We start from the raw sequence: 15709 nt of genomic DNA, 5'->3' as shown, positions 1-15709 counted from the left end.
CACAATAACAGGATTAAAATCACAGCACTACAGAATTAATTATTATACATAGCATTGCTACCAGATGTATTATTACTTGTTTGAATGAATTGTTATAAACTGTAACCAGCTCCATGGCACAGAATATTTCCTACGCAACTAACACATAAACGGCCTATTAAAAATCAGCCAACAAATGTTCACCTCTTCAGGATTATTGATGTTTCAACAAGTTTACAGTAACTATATTAAAGTCGTCCTTGAGTCATATGGAAATGTTAGGGTTAGAGCTCCAAGTTTTCTTAATCTTGGCACTAGATAGAGGGGAGTGATCAGTAACTTTGTTCCTAGAGAAACATATTCGGGTATCCGTTTAATAAAATAAGCTGTAGCCTATATATATAGATCTATAATCAGTATTGATTTTATGGTCATTAATTAAATTTCGTGTGGAATAAAATTGTGTATAAGAATTTTCTGTTTTGAAATTCTGAAATTTAATTAAATAAGATTAAAAATGTGCATTTGCTCCTTTCTGCAGATAGAGAACACACATCCGAAACCCAATTCTACGATTTTGCATACGTAATTTTTCTTGCAGTTAATATACTGCTGATACAAATCTGCTATGGAAGATTATTTTCCACACGCAACTTATTTAATAAGCGAATAACTTTTCCCGCTTGTAACTAAACTCGCGATGGATTCAATTCAGGTTTTCTCCGAAGTCTATTCATGTTTCTTAGGGCCAGTTATTTATTTATTAATGATGACGTTCAACACGAGTTTTAAGTGCAGCAATCGGCATCCACTGAGAAAGTTAGACGTTATTGTGTCTTCTCAGCTCTCAAAAGAAACAGCATACATAACTCACCTCTAATAACGATGTCTAACATCGATTAAGTGCTTATTCTTGGTAATGAGTGAACGTGGATCAAAGTACTGTTGAACAGCGTGTTTTATGTACGAATTATATGTGAATTTCCGTTTCTCTAGAAGGTGTCGAAGAGCATTTTGTCATAAATTTAACGAAGCAAGACGGCCATCCATAAACTTATTAATAAAGGCAGGCTGGGTAACTTCTGTGCAGGAAAACAGCTTGAAACGCCTTGTGCTTACGGAATAAGGGATGGGCTATATACACACCACAAAAATCACGGAGACGCCCTGCGTGAAAGATCAGCATTTCGAAATCGTCAGCAGTCAAAGCGAAGCAGCCGTAATTTTCAACTTAATTAAATGATGCAGTGAGTACTGGGACGTTCCCGTCGTATCATCTAACACGAGAAACTCGGTTTTTGAAGTCGTACTTGAATAATATTTGAAAATCTTGTTGCGCCTGACGGTGAAGCATGCAGTTCGTAACGGGAGACATTACGTTACAGTTACGGTTAACTTGTAACTTTCTTAACATATTTCAATGCAGACCCCTCGTCCATTATCACATTTAATCGAAAACCACTGAGTGGATTACAATACGGTACTTAAGAACTGACATACAGAGGAAAGGCGAACACAATTTGTACATACGTGTCTATGTTGCAAAATTGAGCAAAGAATGTATAAAGAACGCCATTTTACGATATCAACTATAGGAACACAATACAGTTCTACGATCCAAATCCTTTCTTACCGTAATTCCAAATTAATCTTTACAGTATACTCTGATTACAAGTTAATTATGTATGAAGTAAATAAAATAATACTTCTTTATACACGAAGAAACAAATTGTGGGGTGTAGACATTACATCTATTTTGTAGGAAATGCTGCTACTAATATAAATGTTAGATAATTAGCTGAAAAGGTGAATATTTCGATTTAAGACGGATAAATTAACAACAGACAGCTTTACATTCGCTGGCCGCTGGCAGATGGGACACAGAACCAGTCTGAACGTAGTGGCGAAAAGAAAAAACCTGACAGAAAAAAATTTTTCGAGTAGTCTGAACTGTAACGAGTCACCGCTCTGATTCGGCAAGTCAGGTACAACTTGGACAATTTTTGGAGAAACCAAAATTAGATTCAGTGATACTGGAACTTTTGCATAACGCAAAGGAAAACTGTTATCGGGTTGCTGTGCCGTGTAGTCTTGTATACTAAAGATGAAATGCACAGCATCACAACACCAAAGATCACACTTCGCATTTCCACAGTTTTAAAATATTCAAATCTCGTATAACTGAAAGTCACTTATGAATGTGGACTTGTAAGACACGGAATGGAGTCGTGTCTGGGCGCCCCTGGCGGTACAAATGTGAACGCCAGGTACGGCTTAGAATCGAGTATGAACTATGAATCCCGGCGGAAGAGGCAGCTTGGCGCGCGAGGCGGTGGGGAGGGGAGTCATAAGCAAAGCGTCGGTTATAAACGTGCATTCGAGAGTGAAGAGCAGATACAACGCGTCCTCTGTGCGTCATACAGTTTTTGAGAATAAAGGAGGCCGTGAAAACGAGAAACTCTTCAGTGCCTAATCGAATATTACAAACGGTCTTGCGGACTCGAGAGTGGGTGATAAATGCACATCTCACGCGCAGCGTTTTCAAATATTCGAAATGAATAACGACGGGAAATAGAAGAGTTACAATTTATAGCATTTCGTATTGTTTCCTTTCCGCCGTGTACTCGACCCTCCTTCTGGGCTTACGTGTGCTTAGAGTTAGGGGACTCCGTTGAGTCTACTGAACTGAAACAGAGACAACTCTGAATTTTAAAATGGGCGAACGGAGAGATAGAAAAGACTAGTTTTCGTTTGTTTTTAAACATACGAGTAGCATCAAATTGTATCTTCTGAATGCAAAATTTCTTGCATTTCACTGACTTGTAACAACACCACGAATAACTTTGCACGCATTTAAGTTTCAAAGGCCTTAATTTTAATCGATGGAAATGCTGAAGAATAAAGAATTTTCTTGCATTTTGGTACATAACTACTGAAACACATAAAATATCAGGTTCAAATGGCTATGAATAAACTGACAAGGTGTGCTTCATCTTTGAAACAAGCAGTAACCAGTATTTTGGTTTCCTTACGCTTCATGACACCTTTAGTGCAACTGTTGCTGGACCAAATTCTGGAAGGCAACAATTCTGTCTATACATGTGTCTGGTGGCACGTGCATTGATTATTAGAAAGTCACTGTGACGTAGATTATTAAAGTCGGGAAACATGTTGTTGAGGTGAGATTTCAGATTATGAAACAGACGAGTATGAATTTCAATGTCTTCTGGGATGCTGTGACGAGTACTCTGGCAGAAGTTATCGACGTTTCAGAAGTTTACCTGCTACAATCATCAGAGCGATGATTAATGATATTAATGATTGTAACAACTGATAAATGTTCTGATTGTTTTAGTGATCCCTGTAACGATTTGGTGGTGGCTGTCACATTTATGAACCCTAAGACAGTCGTACGTACCCTACATGGCACAAAGGCATTGGAGAATTAGCCTCTTTGGACCATGTGTCAAATTTCGTCTGGTAGTTTTAAGCGTCTAAGAATTAAAGCGCAACTCATTCTTATTATCTTACTGAATAATGTTTGCTGTGGCCCCCCCCCCCCCAATTTTCAAAGAGCTTTGCAATTAATTAAACAAGAAGTTTAATCTAATCAAAATTCTATACAATCCACGAGTCAACATACCAGAGGTTAGGCATTGTGAACTAGAAACTGGGAACATTGTTTTCGTGGGGGTTGAAATAGACTGATGGGAAGACAGCTGAAGGATGGGGATGGGGGTGGAAATGTAAACCAACATGGGATATCCAGAAAGCTGACAACCATGAGGAAGTCTGGCGCGAACAGCGAGCAAGCCGGAGCAGGGCAGCCAACCGTCGTGGAAACTGACTAGCAAGTAGGCCGGGGAAACCACTAGTGTCGAAAATTTGACGAAACGTCATCGCTTGATTCTATGCAGCCAAACGCGAAGCTGCTGCATCAGGAAGAGATCTAAATTATTCGAAAGCTTGTAGATATGAGCAACATGCAAATGTAATGTGAACTCAAAGTCATCATACGGACGAAGACATGTTTCTCCATGAGGTATTATTCATGCTCTGGCCCTATTCGTAGCTAAAATATGAACTTATAATCACAACATCAACTTCAGTTCTCTGGTAGGTACGCATTTTGGTGTAATTAATTGTAGAATGTAATCATTTAGGAAGGAAAGCCAAAAATGACAAACAATTCACTGTAAGATAGTAAATTATAGTATTTATATTTGTTAGAAAAATGTTTGCAGTGTTTTCGTATTCAAAATGGCTGAATCAGTTTAAAAAAGCTCTTGCTTGAATTTAGTTTTCCTGAGGAGCTAATCAGGATAGTTAATATGTGAATGTGGAACGTCTAGGAAACGTAGTGTAGATAAACATGTGTCCCATGTATTTCCTATTCAGAGGGACCTGGAACAGGGAGGTGGCCTATCGCCGCTGCTTTTAAATCTTGTATTAGAATATGCCATCAGAAACGTCCAAGAAAAATCAGAGCGGTTTGGAATTAAATGGACCACATTAGCTTTTGGTCTATGCTGATGATATTAATCTGGTGGGCGATTATATAAATACAATAAAAGCGAACACAGAAACACTCTTAAGGGCTAATATAGAGATTGGTCTGGAAATATATGCAGGAAAGACGAAGTATATGATCGTGTCTCGACGTCAGAATTCAGGACAGAACCAGGGTATAAGGACAGCTAAAGAATCATTTCAAGTTGTGACGAAATTCAAGTACTTGGGGACGTCACTAGGAAGTTATAATGACATTCATGACGAGATCGAGAGCAGATTAAATGCATGGAATTCTTGAAGTCATTCATTCTAAAATCTATTGTCCTCCCGTCCCATAAAAAATAAGATTAAAATATACAAAGGTGTCATTTTGCCAGTTGCGCTGTATGGGTGCGAAACTTGGTCTCTCACTTCGAGGGAGGAACATAGATTGAGGGCCTCTCATAAAAAAGTAAGGAGGAAGATTCTTGAACCTAAAAGGGAGGAAGGCGGATCATGGATTTCTCTCACCTAGTCATTTTAGGATTATTAAGTCGAGGAGGATGAGATGAGTGGGACATACGGCACACATGGGGGGTGCTAAGAGGTACTTGTTGGGAGGCCTGAAGGTGGGAGACCGCTGGGCGTAGGTGGGAGGATAACATTAAGATGGACCATGGGGAGACAGGAATTTTTGAAGCGAACTGGATGCAGCTAGCCCAGGATAGATTCAGGATGGGTGCTTTTTGTGAACAAAGTGATGAACCTTCGGACTCCACAAAGAAAGTGGGCTATTCTTTGATAAGCCGAGCAGTGGCGTGCTGTGCATGAAAGCAAGGGAGACATCGCTTCCGTAGTTGAGAAACGAAAGGAATTCATACATAAATAATTCAAGCTGAATAATAAGGATTGTGAATATTGTCATCTTCTCAAGAACGTAGCGCAGGCAGCGAGTGTTCTTGGGGGAGTTACAAAGTTTCCTTTCTCTAATCTTTGTAAGAATTCGTCCCATCCGAAGAAACTCCGTGCTCCTTGGCCTGTGGTGCAGAAGCTCACTTGTCAGTAACAATAATGAACTGTTAATAGCTAACAATTTAAGGCCCTGAAGTGCAATATGACAGTCATGTAGGTATATTTTATTCAGTAGCATTTTTAATATTTAAATCTAGACTGTCATTTACATAATAAACCTGCATTATTATTTACAATAATATGCATATGCTATATATATATTTCACATAGCTTAAAGATAAATCCTGTGAACTGATAAATTGTATTAGCGACAATTAAAAAGAAAGGTTCAAAATATGACAGATGAAGTCTTATGAACCAACTGCGTTGTGTAAGACAAAGACATGCCAAGATGGTCGGTGGTAATGAAGGAAAACGCGGTCGTGACCGATTTAAATGCATTGTCCAGACATTTGTCTGTAAAAAATTAGAAACACTACGTTGAACCGTCAGAGTATGAAGGTTGAGGGGATTATAAAGCAACAAGGAAACAGGATTTCTTCTGATTTGTACAGAAGAGGGAAAAATGTGGTACATATTTCAATGTGAAGGAATGGAGGGAAAACTTTATGGATAAAAGACTTTGGAACTTGGATTCTGTTGTCGGTGTACAGAGGATAATTCTGTGTGGGGATAGAGAGAATTGTAAAGAGAAGGTCACTTGTTAGTAAATAAATGAAAATGGGAAAGGGGTCTTGGAAACATCAGGATGAATGTGTATAATAACTCGGGAAGTAGATAATGATTTAAACAAATGAATAAAGTGTAAACGGAACAGCTGCTGTTTACAAAGGAGTTAAGGACGTAATCTAAATTTAGGAAATAGACAAGTAATTTAGAATGTGTATAGAATCACATCTGATGTAGATTAAGAGTTTCACTAATTTAATTACAAACGTAAATTAAAGTAAAATACTGAAGACTTGAAGTTGCAAGGTTATGAATGAAACGTAGTCCAGTGATACTGTCTGCCTGCCGATAAGGGGTCGCGAACGGAGCCTAGAACTGTCAGGGCAATTAGGGCAGCCATAAGACGAGTCAGGCGGGGTTAGTCCGGTCCATTACCGGAGCGTCCACCAGCTCCGCACTTGAATCCGGGCTTACTGCCTTAGAAACAAACGACGTACAGTCGGTCTGTACATGTTTGGTCCAGAATGATGTACAAGAAACAGTTCGGGGTAGCAGTGGTCTAAACAGCGCTATTCTCCTGCAAGTAACACCACCAAAGTAACTCATGTCTCACGCACTGTTACGTTGCTTAAAAGATAACGAAAACATTTTATTTATGCCTAAACAATTATGCAAAAACCAACTCGACAAGTTAAAATTTTAAGTTATGACACCGTGTAGTCCTATAGATGACAGAATTTTCTGAAGAACGTGTCATCAGTCTAGAATATGAGGTATTTTATGATAATTCCCAGTAGGAATATCTAGCTTTATAAGGAAATAAGGGTAATATTTTTGATATCTCTTAACCTCCTTTATGTATTATTTAGGGTGCTACATATAAATCCTCCTTTTAGCGCCTGTGTCTTTACATAATCTCAGCAAAAAGCAGGTGCTAATTAAATTCTTATGTGAGCAGTTTGGGTGGAGGCATCTTTACAGAAGGGCCTTTTTGCAAACAAAAATATTCTAAATTACGTCTTGACACTGAGGTTGAAAAAAAATGTCTAAATTGGGATTTAAACAGAGCTTGGTAAGAGAGCTGGCAACTGTCATTTGTTATGCTACATGCTTTAAAGCAACACCTACGGCTTTGCTGAAGAAATCGAATAATGGACCAGAGTAACTCATTTTCCGACATCGAGTATGCAAATGGGAATAATAAGCTTTAAATTGCTGTTTATTACAGTTCACAGCTGTTCACACTTGCTCAGGCCGGAGGACTAAAGAAACAGTAGCTCAAGACCGGATTTCCTGTTGTGTGAGGTGCATAAAGCCCTTCTTTTCAAAGTGCTGATTAGAATGATTCAGCGCCCTTAAAAATAAAGGTTCACTTATACAGGTGTTTCGAAATACATGGCCTAAATCTAAGGTAATGTTTTCTGTACAGAGACAAATAAAATGACTGTGTGAAGCTGGACCCATCGACGAATGACTTTCGAGCTATGGCCTACAAGATCGCCTGACCTGGATTCGCCGTATTCTTATTTATAGGGCCACCTTAATTGGCAATTGGCAATGTCGCCTAATCACAATATAGGATGAAAACGGATATAAGTTAATTCGTAACAAGCTCCGAATTTTTGTGCGAGTGGTATGATTTCTCATGAAATGCGCAGAGCACTAAGCATGTGGAGTCACAAGGACAATGATTGGGAGATTTTTGTTAAGTTCGTTATCAGAACAGGACAATCTAAATTTGAAAATAGATATTTGTAAATACAAACTTTTCTGTGGACGGATATACATGCACTTTGTGTGATTTGAGTTTCCACGGCTGTGAGGATGATGATACGATATTGTGGGTCTTGGCGCTCAGTAGAATCGTTAGTAGATGCGTCTATCGACAACATAATGGATTATATCTCATCCTTCCCCTTCCAAATATAATGGACCATAAGTCACTGATAAAGCGTCTAATGACTCATATTTACACAAACTATCTTCAGTTATGTCTATGCACAAAACGCCCTTTTAAAGTGGTACAAACACTTTTTATGAACCTCTACAATATCAGCAATGCATAAAATAATAGGAACTGGAAATTTCACACTATTAAATGAAAGAAATCTAAATAATTTCTTCGGTCCAGTTATATTCATTACGATGCGACACTTCAGAATAATAATTAATAACGTAACAATTGAATGTAAGATTGTTAGGTACCATTTTTATTACGTGGTACTCAGATACAAGAACAAATTTTCATATCTCTAGGCCAGGGGGAAATAACATTCAGAGGTGTATAATAATTGTCTAATGGAGAATATTCAATGTTGAGATTTGCCAGTGCCAATAGATATTTAGCGGCCCTAATAGCACCTAGTGATTATTTAATGTTAAAATAATAACCAATTTCAAGAGAGGAAAGCTTCGTTGACAAGACAGAAACAATTAATAGAAAGTAAAGTGATTGTAATTTTACTAATATTAATTAGATGTTAGTATGGTGTTATTGTTTGCCGGAAGAATATTTTAGCTGGAGACATGAAAGATATAAATAATATTATAAGAACTAACAAAAGCACTGAGAGAAATTTTGGTTAAAATAAAATATAATATACGTATACTAAAGTAAAGTACACGTAGCGTGGAATGATAAGAGACAACCATGTATGATGCCTAGGTTAGAATTCAGAAAGTTTAAATATTATTTCGGTATTATTCCGTAAGAAACCCGAGACAGGAAAGATAGAAACCCGGCCGAGTTTCGAACTCAGTACTGTCTTCAGCGTTACCATAGCACGGAGCTATTTCACCAGAGAAGATTTTTAATAATTTAATTATATTATTACTTTTTCATAATAACAATATCCAGGATAACTATGAAATAATATTTGAGGATGGGCTGGCATGTGATCCTGACCACCGGCGTGTTCTGGCATTAGCGTTAAACCTTCGTAGGCTACCACTGTATCATTAATACTTGCATTTAAATTATCATCACTACCATAAACACCATTATAATTGCCAATTAAATTGTTTAGTGTGTCCCAGTCCCAAAAGTATATTTGTCTTCTCTTCGAAAAGTAATTATTTTTCCTATTACTGCAGTTTTCCATTTTTCGCAGGGGCCCAAGATTTTATTCCATACTCTTTCTGTACATATATACACAGTTTTCAGTTTAATCCTTCCCTCATAAAATATTTTAAATTATAGAAAGGAGAATATGTTTGGTTTCGTGGTACGTGTTCAGTTTGTTCAGAAACCTTGAAAAGCGATGTCAGGCATAATCGACGTTTATTACTGCACTAACAGCAGTTCCTACGGATAATGCTGCTGGAAGCTTTACCTGGTATCTACGAGCAGTTCTTCAGACTTCGCCTGACGGAGACAGCCGAGTCAGGATGGAGGGATGAGGCAAATAAGAGGGAGGATTTCGTGCCATTGTCTCAGGGGAGAAAGGAAGAAAAACTGAACAAGTTTAGGACAGAGTAGACGGGAAGACATTTCGATAATATGAACAAGATAGGGAAAAGTAATAAACAAGGATATCAGATAAACCGGGAAAGATATTTAACGTCCTATATATCTTCTTTGGTCGGAGACTAGACGCTAAGTAGCGTAGGGAGAGACAGCACTATGCCACACAAAACGAGTGACATATTTAAGAAACTCGTTCCATGTTCCTTGCTATGGATACGAACTGCGTTATTTAAGAGAAATTCTGATTACAGGAACTCCGACATTGCGAAGGTATTCTCCATGGGCGGTTAAGGTTGTAGTCACAATTCTTGTTATTACTGGTCTCAAGAATTCGTAAAGGTTTTGCTTGTACGCATTCATAAGTCCAGGATGTTCGCACTCAAGAAGGCTGTATGCAGTCGTTTGCGTGCGAACAGCGGGTTGGAACAAAACAGTCATAAATGATTGGAATTTATACCTTCTACAAAACAGTGGTATCGATTAGATAAATAATTATGGGTTTATGAATTGTGGAAAGAGTTACAAAGTGTAAAACCAGAATATTTTTCATAGATCTCTTGAAGGAACGCTAATTTTTTAATAATTACGTTTAAACTATGGAATTTCAGTTACATTTTGAGGGAAGAAATTCTTCATTAATAAATAGACAAAATTTATTTATGTTTAAACAGAAACGTTTTAAAACGTTTTATTGAGAGTGTTTGTTTTTTGGTTCCATAGTCTCCTTCTCTGTAACACACATTGAATTAAATTATATTAATTCATATTTCAGAGAGACGGTCACAGAAAATATGACAATCCATTTTTTAAAGCTCTGCTCGATCATACGGATTCGAGACTATATACATATGAACAGACGCACACTATACGGTACACCATCCCAGAAAATAGCAATTTTAAACGTACACTAGAAACAAAAGCAGGCCCAAAATTTTTGAAACAAAGAAAACCTGGTTTATATCAAAGAACGTAAGATTTTAAAAAGAGACGGAGATATCATTAAAAATAGTCAACATTGTCACTACTTGTTTTTATTTTAAGAAATTCATATAAGAATGAAACTATTTCATCCGAAAATGGGTATGAAGAGAGAAAAGGGGAAAAAGAACAATGAAGTATATGATTTTCCGTTAAATCCCGATTTTTCATTGACACAAATATATTACACATTTTCCGCTCCTCGGAACCGAAGAAGTTTTCCGCTAAATTCAAGTTTTATTTTGATGCTTAAATCATAATGGTAATTATATATACCAGGAACTTGCATTTTGCTCTTTGATTGTGCGTAAGGGTTTCATGTAATTCTCTGAATAATTTTGCAATTATGCTTTTAACGTATTTATCTGTGTTTTATTTAAAGGTGTCAGTAGATTTTATAGCGTCCGATAATTAATGAATAATGACTTGGAAAGGATATGGAAGCCTAATTTAATTTAATACTCCAGCGTTTATCTGTTACCTTAAAGACTACTAATGAACTAATCGAGATGAATCGTGGTTTTAAAGAACGAACTGGAATGTTTAATACTTATTTGAAGTTCGTGTTCTAAACAGTTAATGTAGTGTCTGTTTTCGACAGATTTTAGTGCATGATTCAAATGTGTCGAACACACTTATGAAGCTGGTATTACTACACGTCCTATAGCCCCCTTTTATTGCAAACGTTGCCATTTAGCCCTCCTCAGTTATTGATGAGTTAGAATCCGCTTAAGTAGCAACAGTTCTGTTGCTTCTGTTTGTAACGACTGGTTAGCAATACAGAAGTGGCCACGATAAATTATTGGCTGGTCTTACGAAAAACTCACGTAGGTAGCAGGAGAAAGAAAATGAAATTTTACCTAATACTGGGGAAAGTGAAAGGAAAACTAAATGATAAATATTTGTGGTATCTCCACAACTAAGCGCGTCCCTAAGCTGTAGACCCTGCAATTGAGAAGCAATCAGATTATTAAAATAATTGTACCCTACAAAGTTAGGGCATTGATTGGTTCATTGCCTCATTCACTCATCCGTTTTACTTTTTCCTGCTACGTAAATGACTTCCATCCACAAGACCGTCGAACTTTTGAATTCAGCGAATTACACGCAATGGAAACTGTGTTTTTAAATCATATTAGAAAGTAGAAAGAGACTTCATTGTCCTAATTTAAGAGTGATAAAAGTTACTTTGCATACGAACGCATTGCTGACATTTGTATTGGAAACAGAGCGTTATAGCCTAGTCGTAGAAAATTGTGGGATGGACAGTTCTTCATAGGGGCAGAATTATTCTGTTCAACTCGTCATCCAGTCTGTCTCTGAGATCCACAAAACATATAAAACTCGTCAAAGACAGTACATCCCCCAAAGGTAAAGCTGCCGAAAGCGTGGTGCTAAACACTCAACTCCATACAATGCCAAGGTTAAGAATGTGTAAGGATTTATTTCACATGGGAGAGACGGGATTTAACGAAAAAGATTATGTTGATATTAAAGTGGATGTTTTTTCTAACCTCTTGTTTTTCAGCGAAGATTCCGGTAAAAAATTGAATTGAGGGCTATGATGTATGACAGTCGGCCTCTACCACTAATCGCTACATTTTAAAGTTGGATAAATTGCATCTCTGCACTAATATGAATCAGCTCTTACAATCGCATACACAAGCATTTATACTGTTGAAATATTATTCACAAAAGAGTAAACCTAAATGTAGTTAATTTCGTTTCAACGTTCAAATTTCAGATGTGTCCTTTTCATATTCGTTATAGAAATGCCAATACGACCTACAATAAAAATGAATTACAATAAATTTTCAAATTTCTCATAGATTGAGTAATAAGATCTTTCAGAACCTTAAAATTTGCGAGAGCAGAACGGGATGACAATTTTTGTATGAATCATGCCCCCTCGGAGGAGTTTTCTACCGAGATCTTCAGTCCTGAAGATGGAGGAAATATATTTATCAAAAATGTAGTTGTTAAAACGGCTTTACACACCAAAAGGCAAACATAGACATATTTGTCACTGTGATAACCTCAATTCTCATAACAGAATTTTTTTTTGAATAGAATAGATGCAAGTACTTAAAATTTATTCAATTTAGGAATGAAAATTACAGTTTTGCTTACATTTATACTTAATTCAATATAGCATTTCCTTCATGTACAATAGAAAGCCTACTATGTCATAACGCTGTTCACTCAGTAACTTAACAACGTTCTGCAGACGAATAATATATTGACATGCATTAGATTAGATCTTCATTTTGTGCTCTTACAAAACTCATTCATTCGCTAAAATTAAGTTTGATATATATGCCTACGAAGAAAAAATTATTTATACGCTCGAAAATATGTCTATCCTATATTAATTTCGGAAGGATTGAGACTCATACAAACATAATCTGGAACATTAATCCCTGTTAATATTAACAATACCATAATTGTAGCCTACGTACACAAATTCATGCATTCTTAGCACAATCCTTCAAACTTATTATCTTCGGACAGAAATGGTGAAAATTATCTCACAAGATGTAAGGAAATACACATTTAATTAGAGTATCTTTACTGCCAGTATAATTTTATAAAGGTCTATTTTCACAGGCCTTTACTAATATTAATAAACGTAAGAGTGAGAAAATTCTCTTTTCGTACTATTATAATCAAAATTAATTTCCTTGATGTATAGGATACATTTATACTTTCTCTAAGTTCGCATTGCCATTTTTTTTTGATAACATAAAAAAATTACAGAAATTTTGGCTGTGCTTACGTGAATTGTGCCAATGGTCCATTGGCTATCGACATGAAACAACACAGCTAAACACTGATTTAGAGCGATTTATTTACAGTGTATTTAATGACTCTCTTTCAGTAACGTAGACTATATGGAGTCGAATAAGGGGATGATAATGAATAAATAAATGGAGAAGAATTAATTTGGCCTAATTTAATGTAATATTTGTATGGAGTGAGTGAGGAAATCCTCAAGAAACCTCAGCCTGGGCCGTGACTTCCCGAATACGACGCAGCCGTCCGAGCTACTCGACCACAAATTTCGGTACCCATGGCACGGTTTTATATTATACAAAATAAAAATATTGTAACGTTACAACATTCTGGAAGATAAAATACACAGACAATTTCTGAATGTTATATTAAATGAAGATAGTGAAGCTGTCACTTCAGAAGTTCATATTCTGCTGTTGATAGTTGGTACTCAAGACAGGGAGACATATAGTTTCACGATATTTATAACAGTTTTTATTAAAGTATGTCAGTTGGTTGAAATGTTATGGTGAACAATGATACAGACACATGAATGCAAGGAAACGATAATTTCAGTTGCTTCTTCTTATTCTTATTCTGTGGCTCTCCGGTACGTATTCGGTCCATGGCCTCCTCAATTCTCCTCTTCCATTCGGCCCTCTGACAGATCCGTCTGTCCGAGGCTTTGATCAAAGTTTCGAAACATTTTCCTTTTTACGGTGCGAGGTTGCTAGCTTTGCGACCAACCCCCGACCTGGAGGACCAGGGTACCTCTCCCCCTCGACCAATCTGGCTAGGGAGGCCCTACCAGTAGCACTTGGGGTCACTGAGGTCCTCAGCCCCACCACCACGACAAGGTGCAGGTATCATTAAGTGGGAATTTCAATTGCTAGTCTGAGAAAAACCCAGTAAATATCTTAGTCACGGCATCTGGTCTCTGGCAAGAAATTTGAAGATGAACGTAATATAAGTCAGTAATGTCGGCCACTGCATCGATACAAATGCACAAACAAATATATTTAACTTGTCTTAATTGTATAAGGTATAATACGTTCTACGTAAGTCACATATATTTTAATATTTTTGTCTCTTGTATTATTTTACGTAGTTTATGGTACAGTAACTTAAAATCGTAAGTTGTTGTAAATTATGGATTGTGAAGTGCGCAGTTTTGGCCCCTTTGAAAGCACTATTACAAAATTTCCCTTGAGTAAATAGAGAAAACGAAGAGCAGTCTTAGTGAGGATAGAGTTTCTCCGGGCAGAGAAGTTTGAACCTGCGTCCTACAAATAAGAACGAATACAATGCTAACCACTAAACAACAAAGTGTATTCCTTTAGTTTCAAATGTACTTCACATGTCCGTACCTGGTGCTTTCGCACTCCATCTTATTCCACTTTCCACGATAAGATGTCGGAGTAATGGCAGACTCCGGGGCGTTGCCCGCACACCTTGAGTACTACAAATATATCAAGACAGAAAAAGTTGTCGGGGTTTAAGTATGTAACTGTTTGTTGCGTGGTTAACGGCGACTGATAATCTGTCACTGAGTGACCTGTAGCACATTTACTTACAATCAAATTGCTCATGGAATTCTCTACAGAAAGTAAAGGGCAAAAGAAACGAGCCTCAGACAAACTAACGAATATAAATACGTGCACTAGTTTCGTATAATATGCAGACTGATCACATGAGATATTACGACAAGAGGATGGAAACAACACCCAGTTATAGTTTATGATAACGCATTTACCTTAAAATACATTATCTGTATATTGACGCTTGTAGGAACTGTAATTTGATAATTATACAATATAGAAATATATTTTACGAATATATAATTTCCACTTGTTCAGATTACATTTCACTATATAACTGCACGGCACTTCTTATTCGGGAGAGACTGGGTTCAAATCTTAACCCTGATTTTGGCAATCATATTAGTTTTCTCGTGCCCTCTGGACAAACTCAAATTGGTCACGATCGATTGTATCCGTGTCCTATACAATTCATTACTCAGTGAACGTCCTAACATTTGACACTATACTCTGACTTTCATAGTCTGAGGTACAAAGTGTCTTTAAATAGAGCATAAATAAACATAAGTAAATATCAGAATTCATATTTTATGAACATAAAACTTTTAAAATAGTTCATCAAGAAGCCGTAAGGATAATCTTGCAGTCGATATTAGACTGCTGTTAAAACGAATCTTAAGCCCGTCAAGATGGGAGAATGACTCATAAATAAACTTAGAATTCATTGTGTCCACAGTAAGAGCGCTAAAATTTATAATGCTTCTGGTAGAAGTTTACTGACCTCTGAGAAGTCAGCAGACGTCTGATAGATCACACGGCTCAACAACCCAGAAGACAGCCGTGA

General features: G+C 37.0%; 1 long non-coding RNA gene across 3 annotated transcripts in view; it reads left to right on the top strand.

Moving 5' to 3' along the window:
- LOC110832272 (uncharacterized) overlaps positions 1–15709 on the top strand; it is an 80288-nt gene that overhangs the window by 31179 nt on the left and 33400 nt on the right. Inside the window, exon 6 of one of the 3 annotated variants that reach the window (XR_015535194.1) lies at positions 13434–14381. The exons of the other annotated variants lie outside the window; for them this stretch is intronic. This is a non-coding gene — a long non-coding RNA (uncharacterized LOC110832272). Of the gene's footprint in view, positions 1–13433; positions 14382–15709 lie in introns of those variants that run through there. 3 annotated transcript variants of the gene reach the window in all.

Source organism: Zootermopsis nevadensis, unplaced genomic scaffold (assembly GCF_977971745.1).
Source record: "Zootermopsis nevadensis isolate Lab colony 2312 unplaced genomic scaffold, Znev_1.0 Znev_ptg000014l, whole genome shotgun sequence".
NCBI lineage: Eukaryota > Metazoa > Arthropoda > Insecta > Blattodea > Termopsidae > Zootermopsis > Zootermopsis nevadensis.
The sequence above is the reverse complement of the archived record's forward strand: the minus strand, read 5'-3'. Positions and strand labels throughout refer to the sequence as shown.